This window comes from Cetorhinus maximus, chromosome 5, assembly GCF_964194155.1.
Source record: "Cetorhinus maximus chromosome 5, sCetMax3.hap1.1, whole genome shotgun sequence".
NCBI lineage: Eukaryota > Metazoa > Chordata > Chondrichthyes > Lamniformes > Cetorhinidae > Cetorhinus > Cetorhinus maximus.
Genome location: NC_135883.1, coordinates 88,434,081 through 88,454,249, shown reverse-complemented (window position 1 = coordinate 88,454,249; position 20,169 = coordinate 88,434,081). Strand labels below are relative to the sequence as shown.

At 44.1% G+C, this 20,169-nt stretch overlaps 1 long non-coding RNA gene across 1 annotated transcript in view; it reads right to left on the bottom strand.

Moving 5' to 3' along the window:
- The window catches only part of LOC144680793 (uncharacterized), a 119,233-nt gene extending 100,373 nt beyond the window's left edge, over window positions 1-18,860 (bottom strand). The window contains exon 1 of the long non-coding RNA XR_013576627.1: window positions 18,739-18,860. This is a non-coding gene — a long non-coding RNA (uncharacterized LOC144680793). The remainder of the gene's footprint in view (window positions 1-18,738) is intronic.
- Between the last annotated feature and the right edge of the window lie 1,309 nt (window positions 18,861-20,169).

Here is a 20,169-nt window from a genome sequence, read left to right as displayed (position 1 = left end):
AGCAAAATACTAAATGAAATCAACTAGGTGTTATATCCGAGTAACTATTCATATTTGTGGTAGCTTTTTCTTGCAAGACTCTCTAAAATACTCAGATGAAAATAAATGTAATACAAAGGATGTTTAATTCATTCTGTGTACTTACTTGCATTGACAAAATACAAATATAAATATCATTACCCTCACATAGAATTTCAATGAGAAAATTATCATCTCCACAAATGAGCCGTGTTAGTAACTGAAAACATTAAGAAATTCAGCAACTGCTTCTTACACTAACGTGATAAAAATCCTAGAGCACTCTTCTGGTAGTATGCAGCAAAATGCCAACACCAGGGCCATGTTCAAAACCACTACACTCATAGCTATCTAGAAGTCCAAATAATTTGGAAATTTCCCTGACCAAGTTGGATTGATAATGGATGAACAATTGGTGAACTGGAATTAATAACAGCCGCAGTGCATGGTAATGTCTATGGTTCAGTTTTAACATTGTCAGGGTTAACAATTTTCTTCAGAGACCACCCGGTGGTGTTTAGACTGAACAATAGACTGGAAGGTAGTTAGGCTGTTTGATATGGGAATAGGCAAGCTTTCTGAGGAGTTTTAACAACCACTTTCTTTCCTGAAATATACGTCGGTGGTAGGTAATGTACAACTTTATCAATTTTCACATCACAGATGGTAGATTAGTACAGTTTTCATAATTGATTCTTGTGACTCCTCCACAACAAACCATCCACTGAAACTAAAAGCATCACAGCTTCTGTTCAATAACACCAACACTCCATTCTTTCACATTCTTACAGAAATTAGGATATGGGAGCAATTTGTATTAGCTCCTCAGGCACTAAAAATACTCCGAGGTGGCCAAGATGGGATCTTGAGCTAAAACAGTGTTTAACCTCAATTAAAACAAGATGCCACCCTGGTAAAGGAGTTGAAACTTGTACTAGAATCGGTCGCCTGAAGGAACATTTAAGGAGCTGATTGATGATTACATTGTATATTAGCATTCATTAAAAAGGCTGCATGCGATTTTAGCACCTGACCAAAAAGGAGCTCTCTTAACAGTGACCAGCTGATTGGAATAAACAAATTGTTGCTGAATGGTTTTCAGCGCTGCTTAAAGGTATATCACCTTTTACTGTTTATTTGCTTCTAGAGGTTTGACAAGGACCTTTGAAACACATTAAGAGACTTTCTGGGGCATTGTGTAACACTCTGGGAATTCTTGGAAGACTTCATCTAAAAAGACTGAGTGCTGCTCTACTTATTGGACAGCTTCTAGGAGTCACCAGGGCAGAGGGAGTGCTTGATTATAGGAATATTTCTAGGGGCCCCTTTTGTTTGCAGGAGGAAATATGGGAGGACATGAGACCAGGCAGAGCAGTACCAGTTGCAGACTAGAGGGACAGGAACTATAGGAGTGCAAGGTGGACTCCTTCCCCTGTGGGAGTACAAGACATTCCTCCTTCTCTGGACCTCCTCACCAGGATCCAGTGTAGCATCTGACAACATGTGTGCCCTTTCACTCACTCCCTGAGCCATCCTGAAACCTATCACTGTGTGAAAACTAGCCCACTCCATACCTTCATTGGAAACAGCTGAGTGAAGCCCACAAATACTGCTCCACAAAATTGCAGCTGATCAGTGCTTGAATGCTAAATCTGACGGTATCAGTTTTAGCATTTCCAGTTCAAATCATGGTAATCGAGAACATGTGGAATTTCTTCACTCCAAATATGATTTCAAGGGCTTCATGTTCAATGTGTGAATAGAGGTGTCAGCTGTGGCTCAGTTCATAGCACCCTCGCCTTTGAATCAGAGGGTTGTGGGTTCATGTCCCACTCCCAGGAACCAAGAACTGTGATTGTACTCGAAAAGAGTTGCAATCTGTGACTGTTGATAACTCGAAAGAGTTTCAATGTGTGAATAATTACCTCAGAAGTATTGAGGCAGGTGAATCATATCAGTTATTCACAACTGTCAGGATAGCTTTGAGCAATCATGGCCCCTGCATCCACTAGAATCACATCAATAGATAACATTGGCAGCAAATTAGGGTCACAATATCCCATTAATGATGGGATTTGCTATTAAATTCTTCAACTGTTCAAAACAATTTTGACAATTCCCACTTATGCTCCTGCCCAGTTTGAATTTGAGCAAAGCAGGGTAGTTAACTGTTCCATGCTGCTTTTTCCACTTGCCAACCAATCAGCACTCTCTTCTCATGCAGTATAAATTGTTGTTCCTCAGTTCCTGTTGGTAATTTCTTGTGAGCTATCCTGATGTGTGCAAGATGAAAAGCTTCAACATCATGTCTCCTTTTTCAGCAATGCTCAAGTTATGTACCATCAAGTGACTATGCTATGGAGTGTTGGAACAGTGAGTATTTGGACTTCTTTAGTTGGAGATCATATTTGTGTAGGGGCTTGAAATCTACTTCAGGAATTTGCAGGTGTTCTTCCTTTAATCTTCCAGTTAACAAGAGATCATGCAAGATGCATTGAGCCCATTGGATATCAATTAAAATTGTCACCCTGGTTTACTGAAATATAACTACAGCAGGTGTGGTATAAGAGTTTGGCCATTTTTAACCGTGAAGTCCTCAATGTGTATATACGTATAAATGCCACTCAATTTATATTTGGCAAATTCATACTTTTTTTCAGCAGGCTCCAATAGCAAGTAAGCCTGGGGAACGTCTAATTTAGAACAAAAATAAAAATACCTGGAAAAACTCAGCAGGTCTGACAGCATCTGCGGAGAGGAACACAGTTAACGTTTCGAGTCCGTATGACTCTTCAACAGAAGATTTAGAATTTAGATTTTCTAATTTAGAAAATTGTTGGACACCACTTACACCATTGACTTTTCTCCAGGGACCACTGGTGGAAAACCAAGTAAATTAGTGGCAGTAGCCACTGCTTCTGGTGGCATTGCTGGTAATTGAGAGCCACAGGCCTTTGGTTGGCTGACAGCTCTCAGGAGTAGGATTTCTGCCCCACTGGGGGAGGTCCTACAATTAAATGTCCGTGTGGAGCAAGAGCCTTTGCAGCAGGATTCCTGTTGCCAATTAGGGGGCTTAGTTCCCTCGGGACTCCCGGAGATCGGGTTGATAGGGGTGCCACCAGTTCTGATGGTAGATGTCGCAGCCCGCCTCCCCACCACCTTGCCAACACCCCTGCTTTCCTGATTAAATACCACCCAAGTAGCAGCTTCTGGTCAGTTGCTATTGGAGCATCTTTGCGTATGTTTTGTCCTGAAAGACTGGGCAAGAGCAATCAGATTTTGGGTTAATATGCCTATTCCAGATCTGCAGACAATAAGCAAATCTGCTCTATGTTTGGTGTATCTTATAAAGTCATTTTTATCAAAATAAAAATTAAGCCTTTCAGCATGCTCACCCCAGCTCAGTCCCATTCAGTACTTTTACTTTGTTTTCCAGTAATGCCGACATGAATAAAAAAAATTTAGTGACAACCTAAGTAACCTTGTGATCACTGATCACTGTTATGTCCAATGAGTTACTCATGTTGCTGAGGTATTAACTGCTTTTTGTTTCCAGATCCTCTGGAATATTTGTCAAAAAATCAAAATTAACGTGAGTAGTGTTAGCGTTACAATGTGTTTACTCCTATTAGGGGGCCATCTAGTGTTTAATTAACAAGGTACAAGTACTGCACATAACAGTGAGGAGCTGCAGTAAAGGTATCAAAGAAGACAAGGGCCAGAATTTTCCCGTTGGCGTGCGGGGGCAGGCCTCATCTGCCCGCGTGTAAAATGTTACGCTATGACGTCGGGCAAGTGTCCCGATGTCACCGCGCACCATCGCGATATTTGGGAAGGCGGGCATGCTATAAGTTTGGATGCACACTCGCCATCAATTAACGGGCCATCTAAGGCCCTAGAAGCAGCAATTGATTTCCATTTTTCGCAGCTCGTGTGACCTTCAGGATGTCGCACGGGCGCAACGGGCAGGCGGGTAGGAGACATTTGTATAAACCTCATCCACGGGCGGGATAAAAGCGGTGAGTGGGGTCTCAAATGTGATGTTTGAGGGATTTAAGTGTGAAAGTAACTTTAACTTGCCTGAGTGGACAGGAAGACTTCAAAACTCACTCCAGCTCCTAGGACAGGAGTAAAAGCCTTGGTCAGGACTCTACAGTAGAAATCATTTCTGGGGCCTGCAGCTTTCAGGAAGCCTTCCCTTAATTTGGGAATGGGAGTTATGCTCTCCACTCGAGGCACTTCCTCTGAGGAGGAAGGGAGGGCCGGAAGGAAGGGCTAGATGGGGGAGGAGGCCAGGAGTCCACACTCAGCCTCCAGGGGAGCCACCTTTGGGAGGAGAGGTGCAGGCACAAGGGGTGCAGGGCCAACAGGAAGTGCAAGGCGGAAAGGGTCACAGAAGATACCAATATCCTGCTGCCAGGGTATACAGGCGGCAAAGCAGCTACCTCAATATGCCAGAGGTCCAGTGCCAAAAGAGGTGAGACAGTCACCTCCATCTGTCAGATAATAGGCCCTGAGATCTCTGCAAACTGAGTGGGTGGACACCCCATGCCAATGGCTCTAAAGGTCACAACTGCCCTCAACTTCTATGCCTCTGGCTCCTTCCAGGGGTTGGTGGGTGATCTTTGCGGTGTCTCCCAATCAGCTGTCCACACTTGTGTCAAGGAGCTGACAGATGTTCTGTTTTGACGTGCATTGACTTTCATCCACTACCATTGGGACGAGGCCAGCCAGACAGAGCGAGGCAGAGGCTTCGCGGCCACTGCTGGCTTCCCCCGCGTCCAGGGTGCAATCGACTGCACACATGTGTCCATCAAGGCGCCAGCGGGTGAGCCTGGTGCCTTCGTCAACAGGAAGGGCTTCCACTCCATGAACGTGCAGATAGTGTGTGATCACAGGATGCAGATTCTGCAAGTCTGTGCAAGGTACCCAGGCAGCTCCCAAGACGTCTACATCCTCAGACACTCCCAGGTGCCGGAGCTCTTCAATGCTCCAGCCCGGCTGGATGGATGGCTGGTGGGTGACAAGGGCTATCCCCTCAGAAGGTGGCTCATGATGCCTCTCCGCTATCCAAGAACAGAAGCTGAGCAGCGCTACAATAGGAGCCACGCCTCCACAAGGGCTGTGGTGGAGAGAGCCATCGGTCTACTCAAGATGTGCTTCTGATGCCTGGACCACTCGGGGGCGCACTGCAATATTCCCAGGTTGTGTGTCGCTGATAGTGGTTGCATGCTGCGCTCTGCACAACCTGGCACTGAAAAGGGGTGACGCTGTGGACAAGGAAGATGTTGATGCAGTGGCTCCGAATGCAAACAATGAGTCCAGCAGTGAGTCCGAGGATGAGCACGCACAGGGAAATGCTGAGGGGGTGGACGCTGACCCGGGCATACTCCAAGGAGGCAGGGACACCCGGGAGGCTTTAATCCAAAGAAGGTTCAGCTAGCCCACCATAGATGGACCTTCAACACATGCCAGGGCTGCAGGGTCCACACTCCATACCTGAGTGCTAAATCAGCCTGGATAATAACATTAACTAAGGCCCTTGTCAATAAAGCTCAATATCAAACAACTCATTCACAACACCATGGCTTCCCGTCCACTTGCAGAAGTAAGGAATCACTCTGAGGCATGGCAACATGTCAAGGTTTATTGAGCAAACAAAAATAAATTCATAAAGCAAAACAACAATGGTGTTGGACATCACACCAAGCCTTCGACTAAGTACTGTGGGCCAACATAAAAGCACCAGTGAGAAACCCGTGGTGTGCCTAAGGTGAGAGGAGCATTGATTAGTTCAGCCTGCACCTGAATTCCCATTGCATCCCTGCCACCCCAACCAGAGTGGGACATTGCAGGACTCCAGTTCTTCGTCACCCCGAAGCTGCTGCACATTCGCCCAAACAAGCCAGGGCTGACCCCCAACCCCCATTGCCCAAATGCTGCTTCCTTCACATGTGGCACCACAAGGTGCCACTTTGCTAAGCAAGGAGGCACAAGCATGTGGAGCGCAAACACCAGCAGATGGATTGGTGCCCCGCCAACTGGAAGCTCCTCTCCCAACATGTTAGCACCCTGACTTCAACATGCTTCCCAGTTCCAGCACTTTGCCTAGGTGCAGACCCTTGACTTTCAACCCCCATTCTATACTCTGGGTGTCAGTGTCACACATGCTGTGGGTGCAGAACACACCCTAGCTCAACCCTCTCAGGGTGAACTGGGCATGGGCAATCTCTGCTGGCACACCCAGAGAGGGATCCATGCCCTGAGGGATTCAATGATGTTACTGTACTCAGAGTTGGGGGGGGGGGAAGGGTGACGGCTACATTAAGTGACTTGAGGCAACATGGTACTCACCCTTCCTGAGCGCAGGAGATAATTGAACCTTTTGCGGCACTGGAGCCATGTGCACCGCACCACATCATGGGAGCTCACACTCTCAGCCACCTCCTCCCAAGCACATTTGGTCAAGTGGGGGGGCCTCCACCTCACATCCCTCGGAAGAAGGACATCCCACTGTGCTGCCACCCCCTCCAGGAGGGCAGCTAGGCACTCGTCTGAAAAACGAGGGGCACACTGCCCCACTGGCCTACCCTCTGGACTGGCCTGCCCTGATGGCCTACCCTCCGGACTTGCATCACCTCCATTGTCCCTCTGCAGAGCCCTTCGCCCAGCCATTGCGAGTAGCCTAACCAAGGCTGTCAGGTCTTCCTACATACAGGTCACCGGGTCGCCATTGGACCTGGTGTTCTGAGCGTGCCCGCTGCCGCCCGCCCACTCCCGCTATGCACAGGTGTCGTGAAGTATGCTGGATGGGCCTTAATTGGTCTGCCCATGTAACATGGTGGCGCGGACCCGATTGCCGGTAGCGATCGGGTCCGCGCCTGTCCGCGCCCACTCCTGCTCGGCCTGCCCGACATGGGGAAAACCCTCCCCAAGGAAAAGAATAGAAAAAGGAACAGATGAGAAAGAGAAAAGTAGAGAATGGGAAAACAAAGAGTTTGACATCAAGCAAAATACTGCGGATGCTGGAAATCTGAACCAAAAGCAGAAAATGCTGGAAAAACTCAGCAGGTCTCGCAGCATCTGTGGAGAGAGAAACAGAGGTAACGTTTCGAGTCTGTATGACTCTGAAGAAGGGTCATACAGACTCGAGTTTGACATCAAATCGTTTCCATTAAAAAAGTACAAATCAATGTATAAAGCTGGAGTAAGAACAGAAAATGCTGGAAATACTCAGTGGGCCAGGCAGCATCTGTGGAGAGAGATACTGGGGTTAGAATTTCACAGGGTCTTTGGGAATTGGTTGAGAGGTGGGAAGATTGGCAAAATGACGCAGGAAGGCATTGGCTGCGGCCCTGATGTCCTCCATGTCATTTTGCTGGCAGCGGGAAAGATGGTAGATAACCCACCTGCCTGCAGCCCAACTGAACCACTTAAGTGCCAATTAAGGGCCTTTTCCTGCCTCTGTTGGCATTTTACCATTAGCCGGGGTGTTGCAGGGTTGCCTTCCACCATGCGGGGAGGCTGCCTGGTAAATCATGGCAACCTCCCAGGAGATGCTGGGAGGGTCTCCTTAGACATTATGTCGGGGGGAGAATTAGTAAGTTTGCAGATGACACAAAGATTGGCCGGGTGGTTAACAGTGAGGTTGAGTGCCTTGGGCTACAGGAAGATATAGACGGGATGGTCAAATGGGCAGATAAGTGGCAGATGGAATTTAACCCTGAAAAGTGTGAGGTGATACAATTTGGAAGGAGTAATTTGACAAGGAAATATTCAATGAACAGCATGGCACTAGGAAGTTCTGAGGAACAAAGGGACCTTGGCGTGTGTGTCCATAGATCTCTGAAGGCGGAGAGGCATGTTAGTGGGGTGATGAAAAAGGCAGATGGGACACTTGCCTTTATCAATCGAGGCATAGATTACAAAATTAGGGAGGTTATGTTGGAGTTGTATAGAACATTGGTGAGGCCACAGCTGGAGTACTGTGTGTAGTTCTGGTTGCCACATTATAGGAAGGATGTGATTGCACTGGAGGGGGTGCAGAGGAGATTCACCAGGATGTTGCCTGGGATGAAACATTTAAGTTATGAAGAGAGGTTGGGTAGACTTGGATTGTTTTCATTGGAGCAGAGAAGACTGAGGGGCGACCTGATCGAGGTGTACAAGATTGAGGGGCATGGACAGGGTGGATAGGGAGCAGCTGTTCCCCTTAGTTGAAGGGTCAGTCACGAGGGGACATAAGTTCAAGGTGAGGGGCAGGAGGTTTAGGGGGGATGTGAGGAAAAACCTATTTACCCAGAGGGTGGTGACGGTCTGGAATGCACTCCCTGGGAGGGTGGTGGAGGCGGGTTGCCTCACATCCTTTAAAAAGTACCTGGATGAGCACTTGGCACGTCATAGCATTCAAGGCTACGGGCCAAGTGCTGGATTAGGTAGGTAGGTCAGGTGTTTCTCATGTGTTGGTGCAGACTCGATGGGCCGAAGGGCCGCTTCTGCACTGTGTGATTCTGTCATTATTTGCTCCATAGAGGAGATTGCACCAGTGGCAATCGCACCATCTGCTCTCACCGAACCCCAGCCACTCCCCTCGCCAGGGCCTGCCTTACCTCGCTGTGAGGGTGCACATCCATCGATGCGTCCTCTTCCGTTAGCTGCACCCCAAGCTCCTGAGAGTGTTGCCCGGTTCCTGGTGGCACTGCTGAGGCTGCTGAGCTGTTGGCCCTCTGATTGGGATGGCAGTGCTTGGGGCTGGGTCGCTGTCCTTAATAGCATGGCAGCCATTTAATTGTCTATCACTGGTAAAATGCAGCCCTGGGTCTGATTGCCCGTCAAAACAGGGTTGTATCCTACTACTGGTACCCCCTAATGATGGAACCCTTTCCGCCTTGGAAAGTCCCGGTCAGAGTTAACATTTCAGGTTGATGAGTTTTGTCAGAACTGGGAAAAGTTAGAAAAGTGATGATTTAAGCAAGTATAAGGCGGGATGATGGAAATAGAACAACTTAGAAGGTTTGTGATTGGTTGGAAGACAGGAGAGATTAAATGACACAAGAGTTGGGGCTGGGCCACCGTCAAAGGGAATGGTAATGAGCAAAGACAAAGGTGTGTCTAGAGGAGAAGTAAATGGCAGAATCATGAACAGCTGCCCTTCTGAAAGCAAAAACAAGAGAAAAATGAGAGTAAACCTGAAACCTGCAAAGATAAAGAAAGCAAAATGTGGACAAAGATAACTGTCTAAAAATATTGAACTCAATGTTGAGTCCAAAAGGTTGTATAATGCCTAATCAGAAGATGATGTGCTATTCCTTGAGTTTACATTGAGCTCCATTGGAACATTGCAGGAGGCCTGGAAGAGCGTGGCGGTGAATTAACATGACAGGCAGTAGGATGCTAAGCATCATGTTTGTGGTCTGAACAGAGATGTTCCATAAAGCGATCACCCTATGCATTTGGTCTTCCCAGTGTAAAGCAGATTACATTGTGAGCAACAAGTACAGCATACTTAATTGAAAGAAGCATGAGTAAATCGCTGTTTCAAAGGAGTGTTTGGGGCCTTGGACTTTTGGGGCCATGGATGGTGGGGAGGGTGGTGGTAAAAGGGTAGGTGTTGCATCTCTTATTTTAGCATAGAAAGGTGCTGTGGCAACGGAAGGGATTGTTGGGGTTAATGGCAAGTGGCCAGGGTGTCACAGAGGGACCAGTCCCTTTGGAATGCTAAAAGGGGAGGGGAGGGGAAGGTATACTTGGTGGTGGTCTTAAGTTATGATTGTTAGAAGACTTGCTCTTGCCAAGATGGAATTACTGATTTAGGCCTTCCCCAACCTAGGGATTTTGGGGCCACTAGATCTTAAACTTGTATTCAGCTTCATTGGAACAATGTAAAAGGCCAAATACAGAGAAATCAGTGTAAGATTCCAGAACATGGAGGGTTGCAGGGGAAGAGCGGGACAAAGGTATATGTATATGATGTGTATTTGAGTTGTTCTTTTGTGGCTGGAAAACTTTGATGAAATGTAGATTGAAAATATTCTAAAACAAGTATACCCCGTTGCCTGGTTTTGAATGCTTGTGATGATATATAGTCAAATCACCTTAGAACAGCAGCACATTTAGAACTCTGATTCTGTTTAGATTTTAGGACAAATTATTAAATTGGCTTTTATACAAAGATGTGACATTTGACTATTAACATCTGCAGTGTATAGAAATCATAACAGTTCTTGGCACACGAGCTGTGCATTTAGCCAGGTTCAGCTATATTTTTAATATATCACTGACCGGTATACTTAATATAGCTACTACTAAAGTACAGCACTTCACGTTCTGAACAACAGTCATAAATTAAAGTATATGATCACAGATTTTTTTTTAAAAATTACATCAGTGTTTTCTCCTCTCTCATTTTTTTCCAATGCCATGTGAGGACATTTTTCAATTCTGCTAACAGTTTACAATAAATAATAATGTGTACATTCTTTTTCTTCCCATTTTTCTCTCCTTTCTCTTCTGAAGGAGTTGACTCCTTGCTGGGTTCCATTGATCCTAGGCTCTGTCGTGTTTCTCAGATAAGTAAATGTTATTCTTGTCTGGTTTATGTTAGCAGGCTGTTCACCCACAATGACCAAACCTGATCATTTACTCACTGAATATCAATTCATATCCACTTCGGGCAGCTGTCATGAATAATTTGGGTTTCGAAGAATAAGAAGTGATCTCATTGGAATGTGCAAAATTTTACAGGGTAGATGTGGACATGATGTTTCCCCTGGCTGCTAGTCTAGAACCAGAATAACAGTCTCAGAATAAGGGGCAGGCCATTAAGACTAATATGAAGAGTAATTTCTTCACTCAGAGGGTGTTGAATCTTTGGAATTTTCTACCCAGAGGGCTGTGGAATCTCTATCAATGAGCATGTTCCAGACAAAAATTGATAGATTTCTGGATACTCATGAAATCAAAGGATATGGGGATGGTGAGGAAAAATAGCGTAAGAGGTAGGTGGTCAGTCATGGTCTGTTTGAATGTTGGAGCAGGCTTGACAGGTCGAATGACCTACTCCTGCTCCTATGCTCCTATATTTCTATAACAATCAGCAGTGACAAACCTACCCAAATTTCCCATCCCTAACACAGCAATGTTGAGGCCAACTGTAGCACTACTTCAATCTTATCAACTAACTCAGCAGAGAGCAGACCTGGGACATTTGTAGTTTGTACGGTTTATCTGAATTTCACCAATGTGCAATCTTCATGTACCCTGTAAAATGGAGTATGGGTATGATTCACAGTTGCCTGTTGAATAATTGCACCTCTTTGGGCTATAACATCAACAAAAACAACAACAATTTATATTTATATAGCACTATTACCATTAATAAAAGGTCTCAAGTTGCTTCACAGGAGTGTGAAAAGCAAAGTATACCACCGAACCACATAAAGAGGTTGTTGTGGTATTGTATGCGCACCAATGCAGACAATGACTTGTACCTTTTAAGAAGCTGCATAGCGACATCACAATGACATCACCATGTGTAAGGCTGGAGGATAAAATGTACAGCCTCCATGTTAGATGCTCACTATACCCTGTGATCTCTACTGCTGATGTTCACTACTGTCTTTGGCTCTGTATCAATAAGACTTTATGTATACCTTATGAGTCAGGCATATAATCAAGTAATCAGCCTATGTAACTGTTAGGACCCAGGCTAGATCAAGGCCTGTGCAGAGCTGTATATAGTTGTTGCTAGTAATAAACTTCATGTAATTGTGTTCAACAAGAACCCTCGTCAGTCTCAATATCTTGCTTAGCATAGGTAGAATAGAGACAGGTCCCTTGAGGTCTACATAGAGACCCTCAAAATTTATGGTGGCAACGGATAGAGATCCTAGGTCAGCTGACCAACAGCTTGGTCAAAAAGTAAGTTTTAAGGAGTGTCTTGAGGAAAGTGAGGTAGAGGGGTGTGGGGAGGGAATTCCAGAGTGTATAGCCTTGGCAACTGAAGGCAGGGCCACCAATGGTGGAGCGATTATAATTGGGAATGCACAAGATGCCATAAGCGGATGAGCCCAGATATCTCAGAGGGTTGTGGGACTGGAGGAGATTACAGTGATAGGAAAGGGCAAGTCCATGCAGGGATTTAAAAACAAGGTTGGGAATTTTAAAGTCAAAACATTGCTTGACTGGGAGCCAATGTAAGTTAGTGAACACAGAGGTGATAGGGGAGCTGTGAGCTAAAACACTTGCAGCAGAGTTTTGGATGACCTCAAGTTTACAGAGCGTGGGAGACCAGCCAGGAGTGCATTGGAATAGTCAAGCCTAAAGCTAACAGAGGAATGAATGAGGGTTTCAGCAACAGGTAAGCTGAGACAGGGGCGAAGTCAGGCAATGATACCGTGGTGGAAATAGGCGGTCTTAATGATAGAGCGAATATGAGGTTGGAAGCTCATCTCATTAAATTGTTCTGGTGATTGCATTGGAGCAATGACTGGAGCATTGTCATTGAACAAGAGCCAGCTTGGGAAATTATGCAAAATACAAAAACACAGGGCCAAAAATTTTTTGATGCTGCTTTTATTTTCCTGTCACAACTGCAATGGAACAGAAATGATACCCGACTGGCAACTCATGCCCCGACCAAGCTGTAATGTCCAGGCTTAGTGGAGTCATGTAATTAAAATAAAGCAGGCAAGTTCTCGATGTAGAATGGGAACATTGCCACATAGAGATAAAGCCTGTGGGCTGATGTTAAAAATGAAAAGGCCTTTTTTCAAACGGTTTTCCTTGCTATGACCCAGGTTTGGGGTCAGTGCATACCACTTCCTTGGGCCTATTAACCAGACTGCCAATATCATACCAGTCTCAAGGCCATCTGGGGCAAAGGGCCTAGGGGCATCAGGGATCGGGAGATGTTGTGAAACACGTTGGTTCTGCTTCTTTCATCATGCCAAAAAATCCTTGGATTTTTCAATGAACCTTCCATGTAGTCCATGTCATGAACAGGAATTCCATAACTTCTCCTTTTGGAGCTGAAACGTGGCAGTTCTTGGTCCCAATCAATTTCCCAACTGCACCTGTCCTCCCCAGCTCCTTTGGAAGCAGAATTTTATCCTGGTCCCCAGGGGAAACCTGGAGTCCTTGTTTATTTCCCTGGAAGGTGTCCTGATCTCCTGGTATAAAGTCTGCAGGAGATTAGGGAACTCCCCTGAGAAACAGCGGAAATGGCTATTTTCAGATGTTTATATAGTTTCTCTGTGAATCCAGCTGATTTCCCGTGCCATTTTGCCAGCCGTCCTGTCTCCCAGCCTGTCACCAATTTGCCTAGAAAATTCCAGCCAGGGTGCATGCAAAACCATGTAGGTGCAGTCAACGGCACTCTGTCCATGGAGACACCCTCAATCCTGGCCAAGCCACATACTGGCTCTGCCTTATCACTTCAGGAGAAAAACAATGAATTCTCCCCTCCTGGGATAAAGAGCACATGTCAACTCTGATGCAGCGGTGGACAGCAAACCTAAAGGGGCCCGGTATGAAAAAATTCAGAGCCATGGTCACCTAGACTGGCAGCATTGTCCTTGACCCGTTCTGTAGCTGCAGGTCTGTTTGCAAGTGCTGGCTGAGTTCTGTGAGCACCTCCTTCATAAAATAGAGACAAATCACACACTGCTCCTGATCTAGTCGGAGGTAAGAGAAGTGGCCTCTAAAGACCGTAGGCGGATAAGCCCTCCTCCTTCCTCCTCCCTCTGAGCAGCTTCTTTACAAGATGTGACAAGTAAAGTGGATAATGGGGATCCTGTAGATGTAGCATATCTGAACTTCCAGAAGGCCTTTGATAAGGTGCTGCACAAAAGATTAGTACACAAGATAAGATCACACGGAGTTAGGGGTAATATATTAGCTTGCATAGAGGATTGGCTAACCAACAGAAAGCAGAGAGTCGGGATAAATGGGTCTTTTTCTGGATGGCAAGCTGTAACTAGTGGGGTGTCACAGGGTTCGGTCCTTGGGCTCCAACTAATACAATCTATATTAATGATTTGGATTCAGGGATAGAAGGTACTATAGCTAAATTTGCAGATGACACCAAAATAGGTGGGAAAGTAAGTTGCAATGAAGAAATAAGAAATTTACAAATGGATATTGGCAAGTTAGGTGAATGGGCCAAAATTTGGCAGATGGAGTTTAACGTGGATAAGTGTGAGGTTATCCATTTTGGTCAGTAGAATAAAAAGGCAACTTATTATTTAAATGGAGAGAAACTTCAGAATGCTTCAGTACAAAGGGATCTGGGTGTCCTCGTGCATGAATCGCTGAAAGCTAGTATAAAGGTACAGCAGGTAATAAGGAAGGCAAATGGAATTTTGGCATTTATTGCTAAAGGAATAGAGTAAAAATAGGGAAGTGTTGTTGCAACTGTTCAAGGCATTGGTGAGACCGCACCTGGAGTACTGTGCACAGTTTTGGTCCCCTTACTTGAGGAAGGATGTAGTTGCACTGGAGGCAGGTCGGAGGAGGTTCACGAGATTGATTCCAAAGATGTGGGGCTTGTCTTATGAGGAGAGATTGAGCAGTTTAGGCTTATACTCGCTAGAGTTTAGAAGGATAAGAGGAGATCTAATTGAGGTATATAAGATGCTAAAGGGGATAGACAAAGTGGACGTGGAGCGGATGTTTCCCCTTCTGGGGCATTCTAGAATGAAAGGCCATAGTTTTTGGCTAAGGGGTGGTAAATTTAAATCGGAGATGAGGAGGGATTACTTTTCTCAAAGGGTCGTGAATCTGTGGAATTCACTACCTCAAGAGTGCAGTAGATGCTGGGACACTGAATAAATTTAAGGAGGAGATAGATTTTTAATTAGTAACGGGTTGAAAGGTTATGGGGAGAGGGCGGGAAATTGGATTTGAGGCCAAAATGAGATCAGCCATGATCGTAATGAATGGCGGGGCAGGCTTGAGGGGCTGAATTGCCTACTCCCGCTCCTAGTTCTTATGTTCTTAGGTTTACAGCCTCTGCACCATCTGCCTCTCATGCTGCAGCCCAAGTGGAAGTGTAATGTAGTACTCATGATAGGAGCAACCGATGCGCCCAGAACCTTTGGAGTCATAACCAAGGCTTTCTCCACAGACTTCGCCAACTTTAAAAAGCAGTATAAGCCACCAAACACTCCTAGAAACTCAAACAGAGCTATTAGAAATGAATCAACAATGTAATGTGCAAGTTACGGATCATCCCTTTAAATAGCATTTGTGGGGAGTTCTTCCTGCTGCTGAATAAAGGTTCACCTTGTGTGTTTAAGAGAGGGCATTAACTGCGGTGACAAAGGCAAAAATGTAACCTCCAATCAGTGTTACATGCTGACTGACATCACAATTGGCCAATGTTGCATACACCCAATACACACTCCTAATACCCCTGTTAATGCCCTCACCAAGATAGCATTCAGCATGGGTTATGCCAGAATGTGCACATGGCTTGAGTGCCAGTTTGCTACCAAAATGACAGAGTAACACCAAAGCTATGGTGCTACTGAATGCAATTTTGTGACCCACCTCTTTTTCCAAGCTTTTGATCACTCCTTGGCAAATATCTTTCTAATGATTTGGCACCTTGGATCATTTGCCTATTGATTTAGATTCTATATATATACAAGGGACAGTTGCTGTTATAAATCTTTCATTTAATGCTACAATTACTGAATGCAACTTTCTTGAGGTTCTGCCAACTGCTCACTCTACCATTCCACTACTTTAGTAATTTATCTTTGTTGTTTGCTGCCTCTTACCAGTGTCCTAGCAGGCATGACCAATCATGTGGAGAAAGCACAGGGCCTTGAGTACAATACCTGTTTTATAAGCTATTTTTGCCCTACTTTTATGTAGTAAATTGTGACTCCAGCTGAGATCACTTCTTCCTATGAGCACTACAAGTATCAGAATAAACCCAATTTAATTTTGGCCAATCACAGCATAAACTACAGTTTAACTTACTGGTGCTGACTTCTCTTAAAGATTTCAGCTACATCCTTAGATCAACTTCATTGATGCCAGTTTAGCAAATCTGAAGGTTGTCTATTGTTTATATGTATGCAATGCAGCCTTGTTATTATTGTTGAAAGGTGACACCTGATAAAACAATTCATCAAAGCTCCGCCTTATAAGGTTTGATTTACTCAACAATATGTACATAGTGGGAATTGTATGCAACAATTGTTTGTCACGCGTGTTACCATGATTTGATTCATTAGTTTCATAGGGTTTTGGACAGTAATTCCAAAAATTGAAGCAAGTTGTCATTTACAGGCTCCAAAAAACATGTAAGTCAAGCACTTTGATGCCTAGAACAGGACTGATCACTTAATTATGCCTGATGATATAGTGGAGATTGGTATTCATTAGTGATGCTAATAAGATCACCACACTGAGTTTACACATATTGCTCAAGAGCCAACAGCAAAAGTCATTTTCATTATTCCTTCTTGCACCGGGTTTAAACTCAATATTCCACAGGTGATAAGTGGCATTTTAGTTGTCTCCACCAATTAGCTGTAAAGCTCCTTTCTGAATAAAGTAAACAGGTCCTCAATATGGTGTTCATCACTTGCCACTGTGCATCTATTTTGCAGCCTTAACAATAATGCAAAGCTCGGCAGCACATTTATTTAGAATTGTACTGGCAATAGAGATGGCCTGAGGCACCCATAGCAATCGTCAATTAGTAAAGGTAATTGCAGGAAGGTGGGATTTGTTGTGCACACAGTTTTCCAGTTATGGAGTTATTTGATGTCCTGAAAATAAATTTGTTTTAATGACTAAAAACTTCCACACACTTTCCTACCTAAAGATTGTTTTCATAAGGATGTAAGAAATAGGAACAGAAATAGGTCATATGCCCCTGAAGCCTGCTCCTCCATTTCATAAGATCATCGCTCATCCTCGACCTCAACTCCACTTTCCAGTCCAATTCCCACATCCCTTGATTCCCTTACAATCCGAAAGTCTATCGATCTCCCCCAACCTGAATGGCCTCCGGTATCACGGTGCTGCAGACAGTTTGTTCATCCACCTTGCAAACTTTTCCCTCATCCAAAGGCAGCAAAAGTCTTGTACCTACAGGATGAGGGCCGAGGCGAGCGCCCCTCCAGCACAGCACAGGGATCCCCTTACCTGCCTGACTCACAGTCAGACCCTTTCATCCATTACCAATAACCAGACCTGCACCACTATCTAACCTAAGTATTGGGACCGGTTCCTGGATCAAAGTGTCCTGCTAACTCTCCCCCTCTCTGATGTTCTGCAATATCTGCACCTCAGACTTTAACTCTGAGCTGAAGTTCCTCCAGACACAAACTTCCACATGCCGCAGTTGTGGCACACCACACTGCCACCCCTATAGAACTTAGTTTTATTTATTTAATCAGTCTATGTACTTAATCAACTTAGCTTGTAGTTTTTAGTCTTTTCACTAATTACTTGATCTATTTTAAGTAATACGTAGATTGGATTAAATACTTACCTGTAACACAATCACATAGAGGCAAAAAGCAACTGCTCCTTCCCCCTCTGCACCAAATTCCCACTTGCATCAAATTTCCAACTTTTACAAAAGCAAAATATTGTAAATGCTGGAAATCTGAAATGAAACACTTCTGAAGAGAGGTCAAGTTATCATTGTTTCTCTCTTCACACGTGCTACCAGACCTGCTGTGCATTTTCAACATTGACTGTTTTTATCCTAGTTTTTACATTTTATTTGCGATGCTCTATGTTCTACAACCAGCCTGTGCCAACTGCTCAGCACACAAAACTACCCTTTCATTAATAAAAAGAAAGTCTTGCATTCATATCAAATCATTCATGACCTCTGGACCTCCCTAAGTGTATTACAGCCAATTAAGTGTTTCTTTTGAGGTAGTCACTGTTTTAAAGTAGGAAAAGCAGCATCCAACTTGTGCATAGCAAGGTCCTACAAACAACAAAGTGATAATGGCCAGCTAATCTGTTTTTCAGCGAAGTTGGTTCACAATGACCAGGACATTAGGATGAACTTGCCTGATTGCATTTGATTTAATGCTTTGAGATCTTTTACACCCACCTGAGAGAGCAGACAAAGACTTTGGTTTATCATATCATTCAAAATACAGCACCCCCAACAGTGCAGCTCTCCCTCAATGTTGCACTGAAATACCAATCATGATTTTCTGTGCACATACTGGAATGAGACTTCAACCCATAATTTTTTGATTCAGAGGCAAGAGTGTTACCGCTACAGCTTTTCCAATTTATAGTCGAGTCTCATGTCCTTGTTAGAAATCCCTTTGGCAGAGAGCACAGAACCTGAATTTGTGCACTTTTTTTCAACCAACAATTTGATCAATTGTCATTTTCTTTCACCGTGATATGTCTGCATTGAAATAACTGCCAGGTGTTGATTACTAGTTTGTGTTTTGATAAATTAAAAGGAACACATTAAAGCACTTCTAGAGCATAACAATTTACTGCATTCTGAGAGGAAACATTCTATGCTTATACCAAAACAAACAAATTGCAAATTGTTAAAATTGGAAGATTATTTTAGGCTAAAGTCAAACAGCATTACAAGTATGACAGCAGTAGCTTCAGAGTGTCAAGCACAGCCAGCATGACACCAGTTAGAGTGCAAGGTGTCCTGACTGTAAATAGCATTCTATTCCCTTAGAACAAGCTCTCCACATGTGTACTTACATACATAAGCAGAGCACTCCTCCCCAGCAGGTAGATATTCTAAGATTTTAAGAGACAGCAGTAACTACTTTCTCAAAAGCCTAGGAGGCTGAGAAACCAGCTGATAAATTACCCAAGATTCCAATGGACCATGTGTGTGCTGTTGAAACCCAGCTTGATACGTCACTGGACTCAGGTACAAGTAGAGAAAAATAACTTCAGCAAGGGGTTCTAATTCTGCATTTGGATTTGGCTCTGGAGTTCTTTTACTAATTTTGTTATGATGTGCAACTAAAACAATTCCAAATCGATGTGAAAGAGGTTGTAGTCTTAGAGGGCACAGAAGTAAGCAAAAAAGTCAGGGTGAATATGTAATGTTTATTACATTTTTCCCTCCGCTTTCTAATTGTGAGACATTTTGTCTAATATAATAATATTCTCCAGTGCCCATCATCAATATGAACATGACATCAGCTATTCTCACAAAGTATTTGAGTTAAAGCAGCTCTTCATCTCTAACAAATCCTGACAAGATACTGCACTGTATCAAAACAGGGGATCAAAAACTTTACTGTTTATCTTAAGGTTAATTCTCCCACTGTTTCTGGTTTTGAAAAGAACAGCTCTGCATTTTGTGCTCTGTTAAAAGTCTTTGTTTCAATGTCCTGCTGTGGTTCATTTGGCCAGGAATTGCTTTACTCCTTGTCATTGATTTTTGTGGCTAGCAATCTGGGAGCTGAGCCATACCTGCTTTATAACAAGTGAAGTCTATTTTTCTGCCTGTTGTGTTTGTGTTCCTACGGTGATGTGGACTATTATTCTGCTTGTTTGACATTTACATCCTCTTTTCCGTGAATTTGTGAGGATTATGCTCTATGTTATCATTCACTGCTAGGTAACTAAATATTAAAGTAAGGAATGTCTTGTGTGGCTTGTGTCCATTTGTTACCCACAACTTAATCTGAATTAGTAGTACTTAAATTCAGACATTAAACAAAGAAACATTTAGTTAGTCTAATTTACAGTGACGTTGTAAGATGAACAGAAGTCTAGGTGGAATTTTAACTCCTGGACTGGAAGGAAATAGACCAGACAGGAAGTTAAAATCCTGCTCTGTCTGCCAATCTCCAATATTAAAGCCATTGGTTTTGGCGGCAGATGAAGCAATCCCATCCTCTTCAGGCAGGATTTTCATGCACAGATATAAATTGGGGCCCTCAGATGTCAAAAGGACTTCTGTGGTATTTTAACTGTGGCTGTAGCTTTCCTGCAAGGTTGAAACCAGATTTCAGTTGTTCAGAAGGACAAAGGTCTTCCAGGTAAGTAAAAACAAGAACCATTTGTGTTGCCAGGAGCAGCTGATGTATTCCGTAGCCCCTTTCTACCCGTTCTGATGGGGAAAGGCCTCGAGACATTTAAATGAGGTCTGGGGGTTAAAATCTGTCCCGTGTC